Genomic DNA, 17,790 nt, shown 5'->3' on the forward strand with positions numbered 1-17,790 from the left:
GTTTCGCCCGAAACGCAAAGCATCGATTGCAATAGAAATTAGTGGACAGCTATACCAAGTAACGATAGTAGTTTTATCGGCCGTATACACCTGTAAACATAGACACCCGCCGTGGTTGCTTAGTGGCTATGGTGTTGCGCTGCAAAGCACGAGGTCGTGGGATCAAATCCGGCCACGGCGACCGCTAATCGATGGGGGCGAAATGAAAAAACGCCCATGTACTTGATTTATATGCACATTAAGAACCTCAGGTGGTCAAAATCAATCCGGAGTCCCCCACTACGGCGTGCCTAATAATTAGATCGTGGTTTAGTCACGTAAGACCCCATAATTTATTTAGTTAGAATGCCCATGTTATCAATAAATAAATCCACAAGCATGCTGTCACGCGCGCACAAGCAAACATGAACGCATCTCACTCGATGACTGCAGAAACTCGTACTCAAAACGCAGGAGTGAGGAAGCGCGGCAGGAACAGCGAGTGAATGACTTTCGTGCTGCGTCTCGCGTCAACGCGAATTAAGCCGCGAAAACACAGCGCGCAGCGCCCTTTGTCCCCGTCGCAGATGTCTTTCAAGCTAAGACGGCACGGGCGGCTGCGCAAGCCCGCCCGGGCCGCGTATTTACAATTGCTATAGTACGTAAAGCGGGGCGTGCCACTTGCGGAGACGCCGCACGTTTGCGCGCATGCGTGAGTGCGGGTGCGAGAGAGGAAATGTGGGGACTTTCGTTCCTTGAATATATGACTCTGCGCAGGTACTACGGAGGAGTTTCTTAGCGCGTGTTGTACGCGTTTTCCCTAAGCGTGCCGGCAGAAGTCGCGGAGTACGGTAGTGCTGAACTTAGCGTCGCAAGTTGGCGGCTGAACGTAATTATATTTGCACAAAAATGTTTTTTTTTCTAACTGAAACATCATTATTTCGCATTATTGGGGCGCCTCCACGACACCAAAGCGGCAACGGAGACACCAAACCTAAAAACCGGACTGGTCCATGGGTTGGGGCTCGCGGAGGCCGAAGCGTGCCAGGGGGTGTTCGCATAAAAAATTGCTGTCAGCGATAGCGGACAGCCGATCTTATAAACTCCTGGCACGCGCAGCGGGTCCCCCCTGCTTCCACCTTTGATCCCCCCGTTACCCCTTGGGTGCCCCGGAGATCCTGCGCCGCCTGCTTTATTATAACCTCAGGTGCTCTCCTAAGGCTTCCGTTTGCTGGTTACATGCGCCCTCCTGGAGCAATGCTTGTAAAAAATGCAATCTATCGTCACGACGAAAAAAGCGACCCGTGATTTATACAACTCCATCTCAAAACCTTTCAGCCGCCGTGGTTGCTCAGTGGCTATGGTGTTGGGCTGCTGAGCACGAGGTCGCGGGATCGAATCCCGGCCACGGCGGCCGCATTTCGATGGGGGCGAAATGCGAAAACACACGTGTGCTTAGATTTAGGTGCACGTTAAAGAACCCCAGGTGGTCAAAATTTCCGGAGTCCTTCACTACGGCGTGCCTCATAATCAGAAAGTGGTTTTGGCACGTAAAACCCCAAATATTATTATTATTATCTCAAAACCTTGCCCCTTGAGACACAGCGATCATCAAATGGGGCGTCCGTGCCGACTGCTTCACCGCGCGGGCAGCCAGCGGTGGAGCATAAGCAGACTCGACCGCACTCCGCAATGCCGACATGTCTAGGGAACAATCGCATGCAACACGCGCTAAGAAACCTCCTCCGTAGAGCCTAGGCAGAGTCACATATTCAAGGAGCAAAGGCCCCCAGATTTTCTCTCTCGCACCCGCTCTTACTCGCGCTACGCAGAAACGTCGAGCGCCGCGAGAAACACCACGCCCCGCTGTACCTACTAGCAAATTGTAAAAATGCACCCGTGCCACCTGAGTAGAACGCGCCCCCCTCCCTACCTTCCCCCTCTGAGCCTTGCACACGACGGAAGACGGCGCGCTTCGTCCGCGCTTCCCTGGCTTGCGTGTGCGAGTTTGAACAGCGATCGCTGGCTCACGCTCTCACGTTTTCACTTGCACATACAGAATACGGTGCACCGCCCTTGGGCTTTATACGGAACCTCACTGCGACGCCTATGGTGACGGCGGAAATGCGCCTGGATTGTCCATATGATTGCCATCGCAATAAAAAGCTTCAGCAGGGAGCCCGCGCTGGTTGTACTCTCGCCATCTCACGCATTCTAGTTTCGACGAAGCGCGTGAGATGGCGAAGAGATGCGACTACCTTTAGCCGCATCTCTTCGCCATCTTTGCGTTGCTGGTTCCACCCTTTTCCTGACACCTCCTGCCTGCGTCGCTGGTGCTATCGAGGCAAGGTCTTTTCCTTTCTTTCTTTTTACCTCTAGATGGTACAATGAAAGGCTGGTGGCTGGCGTCAATAGAGAAGGGTGAAGGAAGTTTGGGGCTGCGCCGGCAGTCGGACTTTTGAGCGGCGTTCGGTTTAGTCGTTGAAGGATCGCGTGTTTGTGGCGGTGACGGGGGCAGGTTGATATCCGTAGGGAGTGCGGCAGTCCGCTTCATCGGCCCTATCGTCGTCGACCAGTCACCAGATCATCTTAAACATCGAGTTAACTCCTTTGCGCAAGGACACATAGATGAACAATTTATTTGCCCATAGAGAACCTTATTTTCTGTTTCTTCAGTTTTGCCTGTTAAATTTCTGCTTGCGCAGAGTGGCACTGCGTCGCACTCTATATGTCAGACCTAGCCCTGCTTTCCCACACATGGTGCAGGTAACCCGTTCTTAGGCGTCTTATAAGGCCACATTTTTTTGTGTTGTACTGAGTGATTCCTTGTTTTCATCTCAGAATATATTTCTTTTCTATCGTGTAGAGTGTATTTTCTGAGCACTTGTGGTATTTTCTTTTCACGTGCTCTCCATTCTTCCTTTGTATATATTCTCTCGCCCTGTTGCCGTAATTAACCGCGTTTCATTTTCTCGTATGTGCAAATACTCGTGACAGTGTTGAGTTCTTTTTTTTTAATCCTCCATGACATCGCCACACGATCATCCCATGCGTGTCGACCATGAAACTGAACAAACCTGCAGTGCATTTTGTCCAGGGTTTTAGGGTATCGTGGGCGAGCTTCAAGCAGAAGCCTGCGTATCTTTGCCTAGACGCAATTACACTACGGCGAGCCTTACGACAGTGATGTCATGCATATTAATAAGGCCCCTCGAACTACAACAGCGTTTCGGCAGAGACTCACACGCTTCCACTGGAAGTTGACTGCGGTGACGCCCTAAAAGTCTCGAAGTGGTGCATTTAGAATTTGTTCAGTGTGACGGTTGACCCCTGTGGTTTTCAGGTGTGGCGATGTCGTGGATGAATGATAGAAACTCAAAGCGGGCACTTGTATTCGCATATGGGATAACGGATAAAGCATTTAATTAGGATAACGGGTCCTTTTGCATTTCTCCCCCGTCAAAACGCGGCCGCCGCGGCCGGGATTCCGTCCCGTGAATTCGTGATTAGCAGCACAACTCCATAGCCGCTAAGCCACTGCGTCGGGTGTATACGGAGTGAACTGTACGCTGCAATTAACTGCGTGTACATGTGCAAGTTTGTCCCCGCGCTATAAAAGGACAGGCTCGGCAAGAACAATTGCCAGCATGTTGTTGTTGTTGCCTCAAAACGTGGCTCGCACCGACAGGGGGTGATCGACCACATTGGGTTGATTGAAAGGTGCATATTCCTCCAAGGCTAGATCCGCCCGTAGCTTGCGCCATCCTCCTCCTCCTCTTTTTCGAATAGAGAAACGAGATTAGAAGAACACGACTTAGTGACTCACAGTAAAACAGATAACTTATGTCATTTGGACAAGGATACATGAGTTGATTAAGTGAAAATGAGACATCCACCCAGTCGTAGAAAAATTCGTCCTGGTCGGGACTAGGACGAATTTTTCTTCAACTGTGAGGCTTTTCTTTCGAGGAACTCGTGTGGGTTCCCTTTGTAGCAAGTGCTACGATTGGGTGGATGTGACATTTTCCCTTAATCAACTAGTTCTCTCCACCTTGTCGGTTTTCGCACAACTATCGCGCGAAGGATATATTAGATCTATCCCAAGTGTATGCAGATATAGATCTCTGCTTGGCATTTTCTTTGCCGGTCGCGATTACTTTGTGCGAGCCCATACCCTCGCCACACTGGGATTTCGTTACTGGAAGCAATCAGCTGATGAAAGAATCAAATCCTAAAAACCTAAATTCCTAAAAGACCGCTCGTGCTCTACCCAACCAGCCCTGTTCATTAACGACATCAACTCCAGCCTAGACGTTAACATACCAGTCAACGCATTCTTTTTAGATTTTGAGTGCGATATAGAGATGCCTGCTTTCTCTCTCTTTCACACCCCCATCGCCTTCCCCACTTGTAGGGTAGCAAAGTGGACTCAGTCTGGTTAACCACCCTGCCTTTACTTCATTTTTTCTCTCTCTCTCTGTCACTTGAGAAAGCTTTCGAAAAAGCTGTTCGCCATCACCTTCTAGTGAAACTCTAGGATTTAAACCTTAACCCTCTTGTCCTAAACTGGGTGCGTAACTTCCTTACTAATCGTAAACAGTTTGTGTGCAGTTGAAAGCGTGCATCTCGTAATATGCCCGTTGTCTCAGGCGAGTCCTAGGGCATAGTTCTGGGTTCCTTACTTTCTTTAATTTATATAAGTGATCTGCCCAGTAATATATCTTCTATTCGCTGAGTCGACCATGAATATGATCGCTTGGCGCAAACAAGGAAGGACGGAAAGGAACAAGGGGAGCACATTTGCCTAAGCACTGCCATTCACATTCGTGTAAGCCACGACTGGAGAAGATACGGATTATTGGAAGAAGCAGGGACACCATGGCACGTGAATTGTTAGAGGCGTTTCATATTAAAGAGCGAGGTTCGTCTTGTATTAGCGACACATCAGTTTTACTTTAGCATGCAGAAAGAAGGTTCTTAAAGGCGGCTGTGATTTGGGTGTTGCGCGATTGAAGCTGTGTTTGTATGGCGCGCATTCGCCTGCGTGTATATATTGCATGTTATACAATAGAGAATAAGCAGTCGAAAGTAAAAAAAAAATGGCACTCCCCTTGCTCCTTTCCGTCCTTCTTTGTTTGCGTCAAGCGATCATATTTATTATCTACTTAGCAATATGAACCTACTAGCCCTGCAATACGTACTTCTGGATTCGTTTATTCGCTAACGACTGGGTTCTTTACCACAGCATCAATAACAACATCGACTCTGCCGAACTCCAACATGATCTGCATCACGTTGAAAAATGGTGCAACATGGGGTTTATGTCCCTTAACACAAATAAAACTCACTAATTTCCTTCCACCATCGGTCCTCGTATTCGATATCTTCTTTACACTCATAAGTATCTTAGTGTCTGCCTATCTTGTGATTTTACATGGTCGCCTCACGTAATTAGCACCATAAATTATTTACGTCGTAACTTCAATCACACTCCATTCTCTGTAAAAATAATTGCTTACCAAACGCTGGTACCACCGAAGCTCGAGTGCGCCAGCGCCCATTTGGTACCCGTATCACATTAACATTTTAAAGATGTTGGAATCAGTCCAAAATCGTGCTGCAAGGTTCATTTATTAAGAAACTCTTACCTAACTAGCGTCACAGCCAGTGGCGTAGCAACAGGGGGATGCCGGGGGGCCGTGGGCCCCGGGTGCAAGGGGCCAGAGGGGGGGGGGGTGTCATATACGCCTGAAGACACCCCTCTTTCCGCCGGCTTGACTGGGCGCAAATTGCAAAGAATGCTCCGGTATCAAGTAGCCCGAGCTCATGCACCCGATGCGTTGCGCCGCAGAATTGTCGGCTGCAGCTCTATCAACGCCCCACGAAATAATTGCACGAATGTGCGGGCTAAAAAAATTTAATTCCTGAAATGGTCGCTAAAATACTCGCCTTAGGGGAACGTTTCATGTGGGGTGCGCTCGTGCTGTGCGTTCATGCTGGGAGCAGGAGTCGCGAAACATATACAGTGAGGCGTTGTAAGGCGTTGGGGCTCTTGGGTTCCTCTTCCGTTCAGAAGGCGCAGCGAAGACGAACAAAGACAGCAGCAAGAGGGCGTTTAACCAGCGCCCCCGGCTCTCGCGTTTACGGCGAAGCGTTCGTTGAGAACGACGTTGCATAAGTGGGGCCGTCAAAAGTCGCGAATGGTTTTCTTTGGATCGTCTTCAGACTCGGTTCGGCCGAAGAGTTTGGCGCCGTATGACTCGACAGGCTGTAGTCGCGGGCCCGCCGCGATGTCCGGCTCGCTTTTACTTCCCCTCTCCCGCTCGCTCCGAGAAGCCGTTGCGAAACCTGCCGTTATGTTTAACGCTTTCCCTCTTAACGTCGACGGTTTCAGAAAACTGTTGTTATTGCGTGACTTCATGTTACAAGTACAATGTCTGTATCAGCTGCACAGAATTTTATATAAAAAAACAAAAAGTTGAATTTTGCAAAGGATATTTTCCGATCGAGATTCTATGAAGTTATGTATTTTTGTGATTACTAGGAACTCGGTAGCGCGAAAAGTATGGCAGATAAGTAATAACCATATCCTTAATAATCCTGTAATTAGTACTTATAGAGGAATATTATTAACTCAACAAAAACTTATTAAACAAAATAGTTTTGGATGCTACAACCTACAGTACTTTGGCATTGCGGGCGGCGCCCAGTATATGGCAGCAGCGAAAGAAATATGGAATAGTGGACCAGTGACGTTGATCCCTTAATCCTCCCCATTGCGAGTGCAGACCAACAGTAGTGCAGGCTTTCGCTGGCGCGGGCTTCCATCGCGGCCTTTTCTTTCTTTTTTTATGGTGACGCCAAGAATCGACGCGAAGCGTGCTCTATTCTGTTCCCAATCTTGCGGTGGCACCGCAGCTCGGATAATCACGTTTTTCCGTATAGCTGCAAATGAAAACAAGGCTTTATTGATCAGAATGAAAAGAACTCGTAATTGTCACAACATTGGCGCCCGCGCAGCGGGGAGGCAGGTAGCGTTTTCCAATAGGGTGGGGAGATCAGCGTCACTGACAAACAATTTAATTTTCGTTTTCGTTCAGTGCTGCCCACAGACAAAATACTGCGTGCCACAGTACCTACGACGATTTTTGTGAAGTTGTTGTTGGGCAAGATATGAATGTCGGGCTTCAATTTTGCAAATACAGTATTGCCGCTAAAGTTGGTAATTAAAACTTTATTATAAAGATATTTTTGTTACTTCTGACGTGAGCCATATTTTCCACGATGCCGCATTTGTATTGGCTGCCAAGCTTTGCAATCTGACAGAAGATGTGCACATGGGCTTATGACACGTTATCAGTGCAGCACCCTGTGTTATTTGGCGCAGGAAAGACAGCGTGTAAATTTGCGGCATTCGCGATCTCTGGAAAAGAAAGCGAAGGAGAGGGGGACCCGGGGAACGTGCGCGGTATCCAAGGCGGCTGTACTGGTGCTAAAAAGTGGAAATTGTCGATATCCTCGCCTTCCTCGACTACCTCAGGGGGGGGTGACAGAAGACCTATGGGCCCCGGGTGCCAGACGACCTAGCTACGCCACTGTCAGTGAGGGTAGTTAGGCATGTTAGCGACGACAGTGATAAATTCATCAAAATAATCCTTGGCGCAACCAGGATCACTCACACGTACAGTCACGTGCAATATGACCTGTAAGGGACTTCAAGACTGTACGGCTGCGCAGACGCAGGGGTAAGTTCCAGACCTAAACACAGCTTCAATTAGTGGCATTTATTGAACCGCTATTTCGCATGTCAGAGCCACCGCGCTGCCCTGGAGCCCCTTCGACCACGAACAAGAGGGTTGCAAGTCGTATTGCACACGACTGTACGTAGCTGGCTACCGGCAGTTAGCGATGGCAGCTCGGCACATTAACTGTCGTGAGAAATTCAACTGAATAGATTGCCCCTGTGACACGGGGCATTTTTTGACCGCTGGCTCGGCACTGACTGCTGTGAAAAAATTCAGGACTGCAAATTCCCATGACTGCTGTGAGTGGACAAAAACGCATTCTGTCGGCATTTACTGACGTCATTTCAGGCAGTGATCAGGAGGCGACTGCTGTGAGAGTTTTGGTACACAAACTCTCACCGCTCACATCTACTCTGAGCCAATGATTGAATCGTTTCGATGAGGCAAAAAAAAAAAACAGCGATATAACTGACCGTGCAATATAACTTGATTTTATTTACTCCATAATTATGAGCACTGACTAGCAAATGCTCAAAGCCTCTTCTTACCACCTCGAGTGTCTTTCGATGGAAACTGCAGCGCCTTGTTAGAAGATGAAGCAACTTTGTCATGTTAATCGACGGTTCATCATACATCGTGATTGAAGTACGACTGCAGGTTCACTTGTGAACGAGCTTTCATGTCGTCATCTCTACTTGAGTGCCTTGTTCCTCAACGCATTGGAGAGGAAGCGCTGACGCGTGGCGAGGCTGCAGCTATCATTGGCACTCCAGACGAGAAAGCGCCCTTCCGGGCGCAACAGACGTCGGGACAGGCGCGAAGACATCTGGCTTCATCGCTTTGAGTTAGGTGAAGCCGAGAGTTGCCTCACGTATGCAATCGAGCGAGAAACAAGAAACAAAAAAACCTGGGCTTACGCCAACGATCTCTTCGTGCAGGCCCGCGGCATCACTGAAGGTCGTTGATCCCGTCTCCGCGAGCACACTCAGACCACTTTCGCGTAGGCCAATCTAATGCGACATGACGTCATTCGCGCCAACGTCGACCGAGTGCGGCGGGCTTTCTTAAACGTCCGGACACCGCGCAAGTGGCGCGTCTGAGGTCGTCATACAAGTGGAAGGCGTTCCAACTCATTACGCACTTTTCCTCCAAGTTTCGATGTTTCTTGTTGTTGATGGTCACCAGCCGTATTCTGCGCTCCATGTGTACCCGAGTACACGTATACGTTTGATATCGTGCAAAATAAGCGTGTGCGCACAGGCATGAGTATTAAGAGGAATGAAAGTGTGACGGTTAAGCCTCACGAATTGGTCGGCGACTTTCAACAGGAAATGCCCTCCCTAAATTTGTGAGGTCGAGGTCCATGTGGTGTAGCCGTTTCCTGCTGGCCATTTATGCACGGGAAGCCTGCTAAATAGAAATGAACCAAATTACAAAAATTTAACCCCAACTCGAAAGTATTCACTCCATTTTTTTTATCTTTACATATTCCTTTTAAATCATCCCTGGCAAATACCACAACTGCACTGCTTGAGCATGATTACTTGGTACAGAAAAAGAAGTCCTAGGAAATTTGAAAGAGCTGACTTACTGACTATTGAGTGGCGCTGCTAAGCCCGAGGTCGCGGTATCAAATCCCGGTCGCAGCGGCCGCATTTCGATTGGGGGGCGAAATGCAAAAACGCCCGTGTTCCGTGCATTGGGGGCGCGTTAAAGAACCCTAGGTGGTCAATATTTAATCCAGAGTCCCCCCAATATAGCGTGCCTCATAATCATCGTGGTCTTGCCACGCTAAGCACTAAAATTTTATTAATTTCTTTCTTATTAAAAAGAGGTCACGCCCCACCGGTGGGTGTTTGGCTGCAGTGATTACCGAAGCGTGAAGATCGTGAAATACTGGTCCAGTTTAGCACACTATGACGATTGCGACCACACTATTCACAAGGCCAATGCAAATCTGTCGCGACACTTGGGGCGAAAAGTTGTCTAGAAGCAATTGTCACTTCCACCGCCGAGGACTACTTATGGGAGCAGCGGTTGAAGCACGACTTGGTGAGGGGATGAAGAGACATAGTTAAAAAAATGTTTTAAGGTTTTTTTTCCTTTATTTAACAAGGAAGTTATTTATGCGTACCTTGTGCCGCCCTTGTCAGACTTCGCTAAATAGGGGCCACGTGACCTAGCGTGGGAGAGGAAAAGAAGAGCTCAACAGAGGGAAAGAGGGTGTAGAGACCCCTTTCGCCCTGTCAGAGTGCTGTCTTATACGCGAATATCATACGGTTGTCACACGGTGCATTTTCGGCGTTCGAGCCAGATCGGCATCGAATGTATCGACGATTGATTCCAGCCTGTCGCGAAAGAAACACATGTTATGCTGGCGGTTTGCGGCCACCGAGCAGTGCCCAGCGATTTAAACGCGATACTAAGAGCGCGTGGCTGTCGGCACTCCTTGCTGGCGCAAGGTGGGCTTTTGATTTTTGCTGTCTCCTCGAATTTGCTCCAAAAGCAGACGAGGTTGCCGCACTTGGCATGAAAAGCCCGTCGTTAAGTGCTCCAGAGGTGGAGTTCATGCCATCCCAGTGTCCTGCAGTAAAGTGCATATCGGCCAAACCAAACGTTACGTGAACGACCGCTTATAAGGGAGATGCACAAAAAAGTAGGTAGGAAATAGGGCAAGCGGGCACATATGGTGGCCCGCGTTACTGCGTGTGGTTGTGAGGCCCGTTTCTAGTAGACAAACAAGCTGGGCAGGAGCGGTAAGGATTTTTTCAACACTTGCTTTGGAAGCCTTTTATTTTTTTTAATCGAGAACAACAGAGATCGTTGTATAAGTGAACAGTCAATTGCACTTCTTAACTCAGAGTTTGACTTTTTGCGCAACTTTCTTTGACGTACACGTGTCCTTCTTGCGATGTTTCTGTATTTTTTATTGTGCACATGCGTGACAAGGTGATATAAAGGCGAAAACCCTCCCGCCAATAAACAGTCGTGAGTAGCTCTTGTCTTCGCTTTCCCTTCTTAAACGCATTGTCTTTTTGGTGCGCTAATTTTCCGCATCAGGCAATGCAAGACAGACCCGCGGCGGTGGATTAAAACGGCTATGGTGTTGCCCTGCCGAGCGCGGGATGAAATCCCGACCGCGTCAGCCGCATTTCGATTGGCGCGAAATGAAAAAAAAAAAAGAAATGCCCGAGCCCCGTGCATTGGGGGCGCATTAGAGAACGCCAGGTGGTCGAAATTTATCCGAAGTACCCCACTACGGTGTGCCTCGTAATCAGATCGTGTTTTGGCAAGTAAAACCCCATAATTTATTTTCCTTAATGCAAGACCGATTGGCCCAGCAATTATTTATTCTTAGCAAGAGCCGCATTAAAATGTCTGGAGCATTTTCTGTCACGAATAATCAGGTGCACACTGTTGCGTCACGACGTAATTTCTAAGTACATTTATGGTTTCTAATGTGCTACCATTTTGATGTTTTACACCACTGGTTTTTTGTATGAACTCTTCGGTGTCCCTCCTACAAGTACCAGCGCTTTGCGCCTGCATTATTCCAAATAAATAAATAAATCCAAATTTCAAGCTGCCTCGCACGCCAAAGCAATGGGCTACACAAAGTCAATCAGGGGTGCTATTGGGGACATTTCGCCGTGTTGCGAAATTCCTCAATGTCGGCGTTTTGAGTCAATCACAGTTGTAGGATCCTTGTGGGCCAATCAGAGCAGACAATTTTGCGGAATGTGGCGATGACCCCAATAGCATCCCAGCAGACTACACAGTCAAGCTATCCTTTCTTTCAAAAGTGGGCTGAGCAATTGCATACTACGGCGGAAATTTTCGCCCAATCACGCGGCACAGAGTTTTACGGAACGTATGTGCGTTGAATAATCGCAGTCTTCGATCGCTTCGACGTCACAGTAGATAAGCGGCAAGCATCGCGAATCAAACAATACTAAAACCTTTATCTAATCTATCATAATTATATCTAATTTATCTAATATCTACTTAAAAGGAAGAGGTCTGGACACCGACCAAAAATGGTTTAAAAGAGTTATTTACGTTTCGGCTCCCCCACGGGAGCCTTGTTCACAATGAAAGAAGCGGCAGAGCTGGCGCCCCTTTTTATGTGCGTCTCAAAACATGATTAAGGCACCTGGCATACATGGGCGGCAGATTGCCTTCGTTGCGATTAAGAGTGTGCGCCGTGGTTTGGATGATTAAGGACTCAAGATAAAGACGCGAAGAATGATTTCGCTCCTTCGCAATCACACGAGATTTCTCCCAGTTAATCTTATGTGATGTGGCTGCGCAGTGTTCGGCCAAGGCATTTGATGCAACGTGTCGTTTCTGGACGTCATTCATGTGTTGCTTAAGTCTTGTTTTGAAGTTGCCGGTTTCACCGACGTACACATATCGACAGTCCGCACACGGAATGACATACACCACGCCTGGGAACTTGTCCTTTTCCAATGGGTCTTTCACATGCACTAGCTCGTGTTTAAGTTTCCGGGAGGGCACATGCGCAGCCTGCACGTCATATGACCGCAGGACGCGTGCAAGAGTTTCGCTTATGCCGGGGACGTACGGAATCGCAGCCCGTCTTTTGGGGGGTCCAGACTGGGTGGGTACTGTGCGAGCCAGCTGACGCCCTACCGAGTCAATGACGTACTCAGGGTATCCACAAGCCATTAATTCGCTCCGCACAAGTGCATTGTCCGCCATGTGGTCTACCGCTGTTGTGCACACGTTTTTTGCCCGACGAAGAAGAGAGACGACAACAGACCTCTTTTTCGAAGCAGGGTGCACCGATCTGTAGTTTAGGTAGCGGCCCGTGTGAGTGTGCTTCCTAAATACCTTGAATAACAGGTTCGGCCCATCTCGCTGCACAAGGGTGTCCAGGAACGGCAGTTGCCCTTCGGATTCCACTTCAACGGTGAACTTGATTGCTGCTTGTATATTGTTTAGGTGAGCCGTGAAAGGGTCAAGGTTTTTCCTTTGCAAAATGCTGAAACAGTCGTCGACATATCTGAGGAAGACTTTTGGTGCCGGTGTAAATGAGGACAGCGCTTGAGCTTCGATAGCCTCCATTGTTAGGTTGGCTACTGTGACCGAAATCGACGCACCCATTGCTGCTCCATGTACTTGCCGATAAAATTTCTTCTGGAACGTGAAATACGTATTTGATAGGCAAAATTTTAGTAGCCTACCTAAGTCATGCACATCGATGGGGGATCTGTCAGGCAACGTCGGGTCTTCGTCAAGGGCGGCGACGCAAACTTCTACGGCCATGTCTATTGGAACACTTGTAAACAGTGAGACCACGTCAAAAGAAACTAAGACTTCGTCGGGGTGAACGCTTGTCCCTTTAACCTTTTCAATGAAGTCGTACGTGTTGCGTATGTGCGTGGCACGTTTTCCAACGAGTGGCGAAATGATTCTGTGGAGAAAATTTGACAGCTTGTGGAGTGGCGAACGTGTGAAGTCCACAATGGGGCGCAGGGGAACATCGGGCTTGTGCACTTTCGGTAGGCCGTATATTGCTGGAGCAGATCCATTGTGGCAAATCAGTCTGTAGTACAACTGCTTGTGCTGTGGCGGCACCATACGGAAGACGTCGGCGAGCAGTTTCTGCAGATCCCTCTGAAGCTTGGGTGTCGGGTCTCTTGCGACGCTGGCGTACGTGTGAACGTCACTCAATAGCAAGCACATTTTTTCGATGTATTTGCTCCTGTCTAGAAGGACGGTAGCGTTCCCCTTGTCGGCGGGAAGTACGACTATATCCCGATTCTCCTGCAGCCTCTTGATGGCATCACGTTCTTGCTTGCACAAGGTGTCCACGGTGGGTTGGGCGTGCAACTTCGACAATACGCTTACAACGCGTGTGCGAGCCTCGTCACGGCGGGATTGGTCGACCAAGTTCACAGCGCGCTCAGCGGCGCAAATTACTTTCTTCGTGTCCGTTGCAGGTCCCGTGTTGAAGTTCAGACCGAGACTTAGGACTGCCATTTCGTAGCCGTCAGGCTGGTATGTGGACAAGTTGTACACAGAGTTTTTGAGGGCACTTGGCGGACGTGCTGTGCGGCACTGCTGCAGCCTTTCGAACTTCCTGTCGTGGCATTGCTCATCTTTCCGAGCGCGAAGATTGGCTTGAAAATTTGCATGCAGTTGTATGCGCGCCATCTCTTCTGGGCAGTGATCCTCGAGACGCCGCCGAGAAAAGAAAGCATCATTCCTAAGTCTTCGTACTTGGTCCCTGCAGTCCATGATCCTCGCTTGCAACAGATGCCGTTCTGCCTTGGAAATCACGCTTAGTCCAAATCTCGTCGACACGGGTCTGTGAAGACGTAGCGAGCGCGGGATCAAACCATGGGACTTGCAGGCAAGGTTGAACGTCAGATGCCCGTTGAATGCCAGAATGCGCGTAGTCAATGAGACGAACCGGCGAATTTCAGTGATCACTTGCTGGCCGTACGCCTGTCGCAAATGGATGAAGTTGAGAGTATGACGGAAGCCCGTCTGGTCGGGATGATACATACTTAAATGGAAGAGGTCTGGACACCGACCAAAAATGGTTTAAAAGAGTTATTTACGTTTCGGCTCCCCCACGGGAGCCTTGTTCACAATGAAAGAAGCGGCAGAGCTGGCGCCCCTTTTTATGTGCGTCTCAAAACATGATTAAGGCACCTGGCATACATGGGCGGCAGATTGCCTTCGTTGCGATTAAGAGTGTGCGCCGTGGTTTGGATGATTAAGGACTCAAGATAAAGACGCGAAGAATGATTTCGCTCCTTCGCAATCACACGAGATTTCTCCCAGTTAATCTTATGTGATGTGGCTGCGCAGTGTTCGGCCAAGGCATTTGATGCAACGTGTCGTTTCTGGACGTCATTCATGTGTTGCTTAAGTCTTGTTTTGAAGTTGCCGGTTTCACCGACGTACACATATCGACAGTCCGCACACGGAATGACATACACCACGCCTGGGAACTTGTCCTTTTCCAATGGGTCTTTCACATGCACGAGCTCGTGTTTAAGTTTCCGGGAGGGCACATGCGCAGCCTGCACGTCATATGACCGCAGGACGCGTGCAAGAGTTTCGCTTATGCCGGGGACGTACGGAATCGCAGCCCGGCTTTTGGGGGGTCCAGACTGGGTGGGTACTGTGCGAGCCAGCTGACGCCCTACCGAGTCAATGACGTACTCAGGGTATGATGCTGATGAGGAATGATGCTTTCTTTTCTCGGCGGCGTCTCGAGGATCACTGCCCAGAAGAGATGGCGCGCATACAACTGCATGCAAATTTTCAAGCCAATCTTCGCGCTCGGAAAGATGAGCAATGCCACGACAGGAAGTTCGAAAGGCTGCAGCAGTGCCGCACAGCACGTCCGCCAAGTGCCCTCAAAAACTCTGTGTACAACTTGTCCACATACCAGCCTGACGGCTACGAAATGGCAGTCCTAAGTCTCGGTCTGAACTTCAACACGGGACCTGCAACGGACACGAAGAAAGTAATTTGCGCCGCTGAGCGCGCTGTGAACTTGGTCGACCAATCCCGCCGTGACGAGGCTCGCACACGCGTTGTAAGCGTATTGTCGAAGTTGCACGCCCAACCCACCGTGGACACCTTGTGCAAGCAAGAACGTGATGCCATCAAGAGGCTGCAGGAGAATCGGGATATAGTCGTACTTCCCGCCGACAAGGGGAACGCTACCGTCCTTCTAGACAGGAGCAAATACATCGAAAAAATGTGCTTGCTATTGAGTGACGTTCACACGTACGCCAGCGTCGCAAGAGACCCGACACCCAAGCTTCAGAGGGATCTGCAGAAACTGCTCGCCGACGTCTTCCGTATGGTGCCGCCACAGCACAAGCAGTTGTACTACAGACTGATTTGCCACAATGGATCTGCTCCAGCAATATACGGCCTACCGAAAGTGCACAAGCCCGATGTTCCCCTGCGCCCCATTGTGGACTTCACACGTTCGCCACTCCACAAGCTGTCAAATTTTCTCCACAGAATCATTTCGCCACTCGTTGGAAAACGTGCCACGCACATACGCAACACGTACGACTTCATTGAAAAGGTTAAAGGGACAAGCGTTCACCCCGACGAAGTCTTAGTTTCTTTTGACGTGGTCTCACTGTTTACAAGTGTTCCAATAGACATGGCCGTAGAAGTTTGCGTCGCCGCCCTTGACGAAGACCCGACGTTGCCTGACAGATCCCCCATCGATGTGCATGACTTAGGTAGGCTACTAAAATTTTGCCTATCAAATACGTATTTCACGTTCCAGAAGAAATTTTATCGGCAAGTACATGGAGCAGCAATGGGTGCGTCGATTTCGGTCACAGTAGCCAACCTAACAATGGAGGCTATCGAAGCTCAAGCGCTGTCCTCATTTACACCGGCACCAAAAGTCTTCCTCAGATATGTCGACGACTGTTTCAGCATTTTGCAAAGGAAAAACCTTGACCCTTTCACGGCTCACCTAAACAATATACAAGCAGCAATCAAGTTCACCGTTGAAGTGGAATCCGAAGGGCAACTGCCGTTCCTGGACACCCTTGTGCAGCGAGATGGGCCGAACCTGTTATTCAAGGTATTTAGGAAGCACACTCACACGGGCCGCTACCTAAACTACAGATCGGTGCACCCTGCTTCGAAAAAGAGGTCTGTTGTCGTCTCTCTTCTTCGTCGGGCAAAAAACGTGTGCACAACAGCGGTAGACCACATGGCGGACAATGCACTTGTGCGGAGCGAATTAATGGCTTGTGGATACCCTGAGTACGTCATTGACTCGGTAGGGCGTCAGCTGGCTCGCACAGTACCCACCCAGTCTGGACCCCCCAAAAGACGGGCTGCGATTCCGTACGTCCCCGGCATAAGCGAAACTCTTGCACGCGTCCTGCGGTCATATGACGTGCAGGCTGCGCATGTGCCCTCCCGGAAACTTAAACACGAGCTAGTGCATGTGAAAGACCCATTGGAAAAGGACAAGTTCCCAGGCGTGGTGTATGTCATTCCGTGTGCGGACTGTCGATATGTGTACGTCGGTGAAACCGGCAACTTCAAAACAAGACTTAAGCAACACATGAATGACGTCCGGAAACGACACGTTGCATCAAATGCCTTGGCCGAACACTGCGCAGCCACATCACATAAGATTAACTGGGAGAAATCTCGTGTGATTGCGAAGGAGCGAAATCATTCTTCGCGTCTTTATCTTGAGTCCTTAATCATCCAAACCACGGCGCACACTCTTAATCGCAACGAAGGCAATCTGCCGCCCATGTATGCCAGGTGCCTTAATCATGTTTTGAGACGCACATAAAAAGGGGCGCCAGCTCTGCCGCTTCTTTCATTGTGAACAAGGCTCCCGTGGGGGAGCCGAAACGTAAATAACTCTTTTAAACCATTTTTGGTCGGTGTCCAGACCTCTTCCTTTTAAGTATGTATCATCCCGACCAGACGGGCTTCCGTCATACTCTCAACTTTATCTAATATCTCTATCGCATATGTTTTGCAAGTTTTGTGATTTCTTTGTTTCATTCGATTATTAAGGCAAAATTTAGTAATTGTTTGCTATATATTTTGAAGCGCCTGTGTGGCATGAAAAACGAGTCCACCATTTTCCGGTTTCCATGCCTTCGAAATTTGGTTATGCTCACTCTAATTTTTTTTAATAGCGTTAAGAGCAAGGTCGGTCACGTATTGGACGCGGAAGGCGTAGGTAGGAAGGCGTAGGCTATTATAGCTCAGCTGGCTGATTACGCAACCGTCAAACCTAGACGAGGAGCCTGCCAACTAAGTGAATTGAGACTGGAGAAGAAGGGAAAGAAACATACGCTCAAATGGTTCATCACAAGGAAGCAAAATAAAAGAAAAGTGCCGTGAAATAAACAATCATGAATAAACACAACCGAATAAGTTTTCATAATATGCTTGGCTGAAGAGGCTGCTGGGACCCAAGACCTCCCAGCCTGCATCTGAGGCGGCGGCACTCGCCCTCTGACCTGCGTGTAGGGGGGGGTGGGTAGATCACCTTTTCCGTTGGACATTAAAGTTT

General features: G+C 49.1%; 1 protein-coding gene across 1 annotated transcript in view; it reads right to left on the bottom strand.

Moving 5' to 3' along the window:
* LOC139052112 (thiopurine S-methyltransferase-like) overlaps positions 1-17,790 on the bottom strand; it is a 190,769-nt gene that overhangs the window by 161,759 nt on the left and 11,220 nt on the right. The window lies entirely within an intron of this gene.

The sequence above is a fragment of the Dermacentor albipictus genome, unplaced genomic scaffold (genome assembly GCF_038994185.2).
Source record: "Dermacentor albipictus isolate Rhodes 1998 colony unplaced genomic scaffold, USDA_Dalb.pri_finalv2 scaffold_19, whole genome shotgun sequence".
Classification (NCBI taxonomy): domain Eukaryota; kingdom Metazoa; phylum Arthropoda; class Arachnida; order Ixodida; family Ixodidae; genus Dermacentor; species Dermacentor albipictus.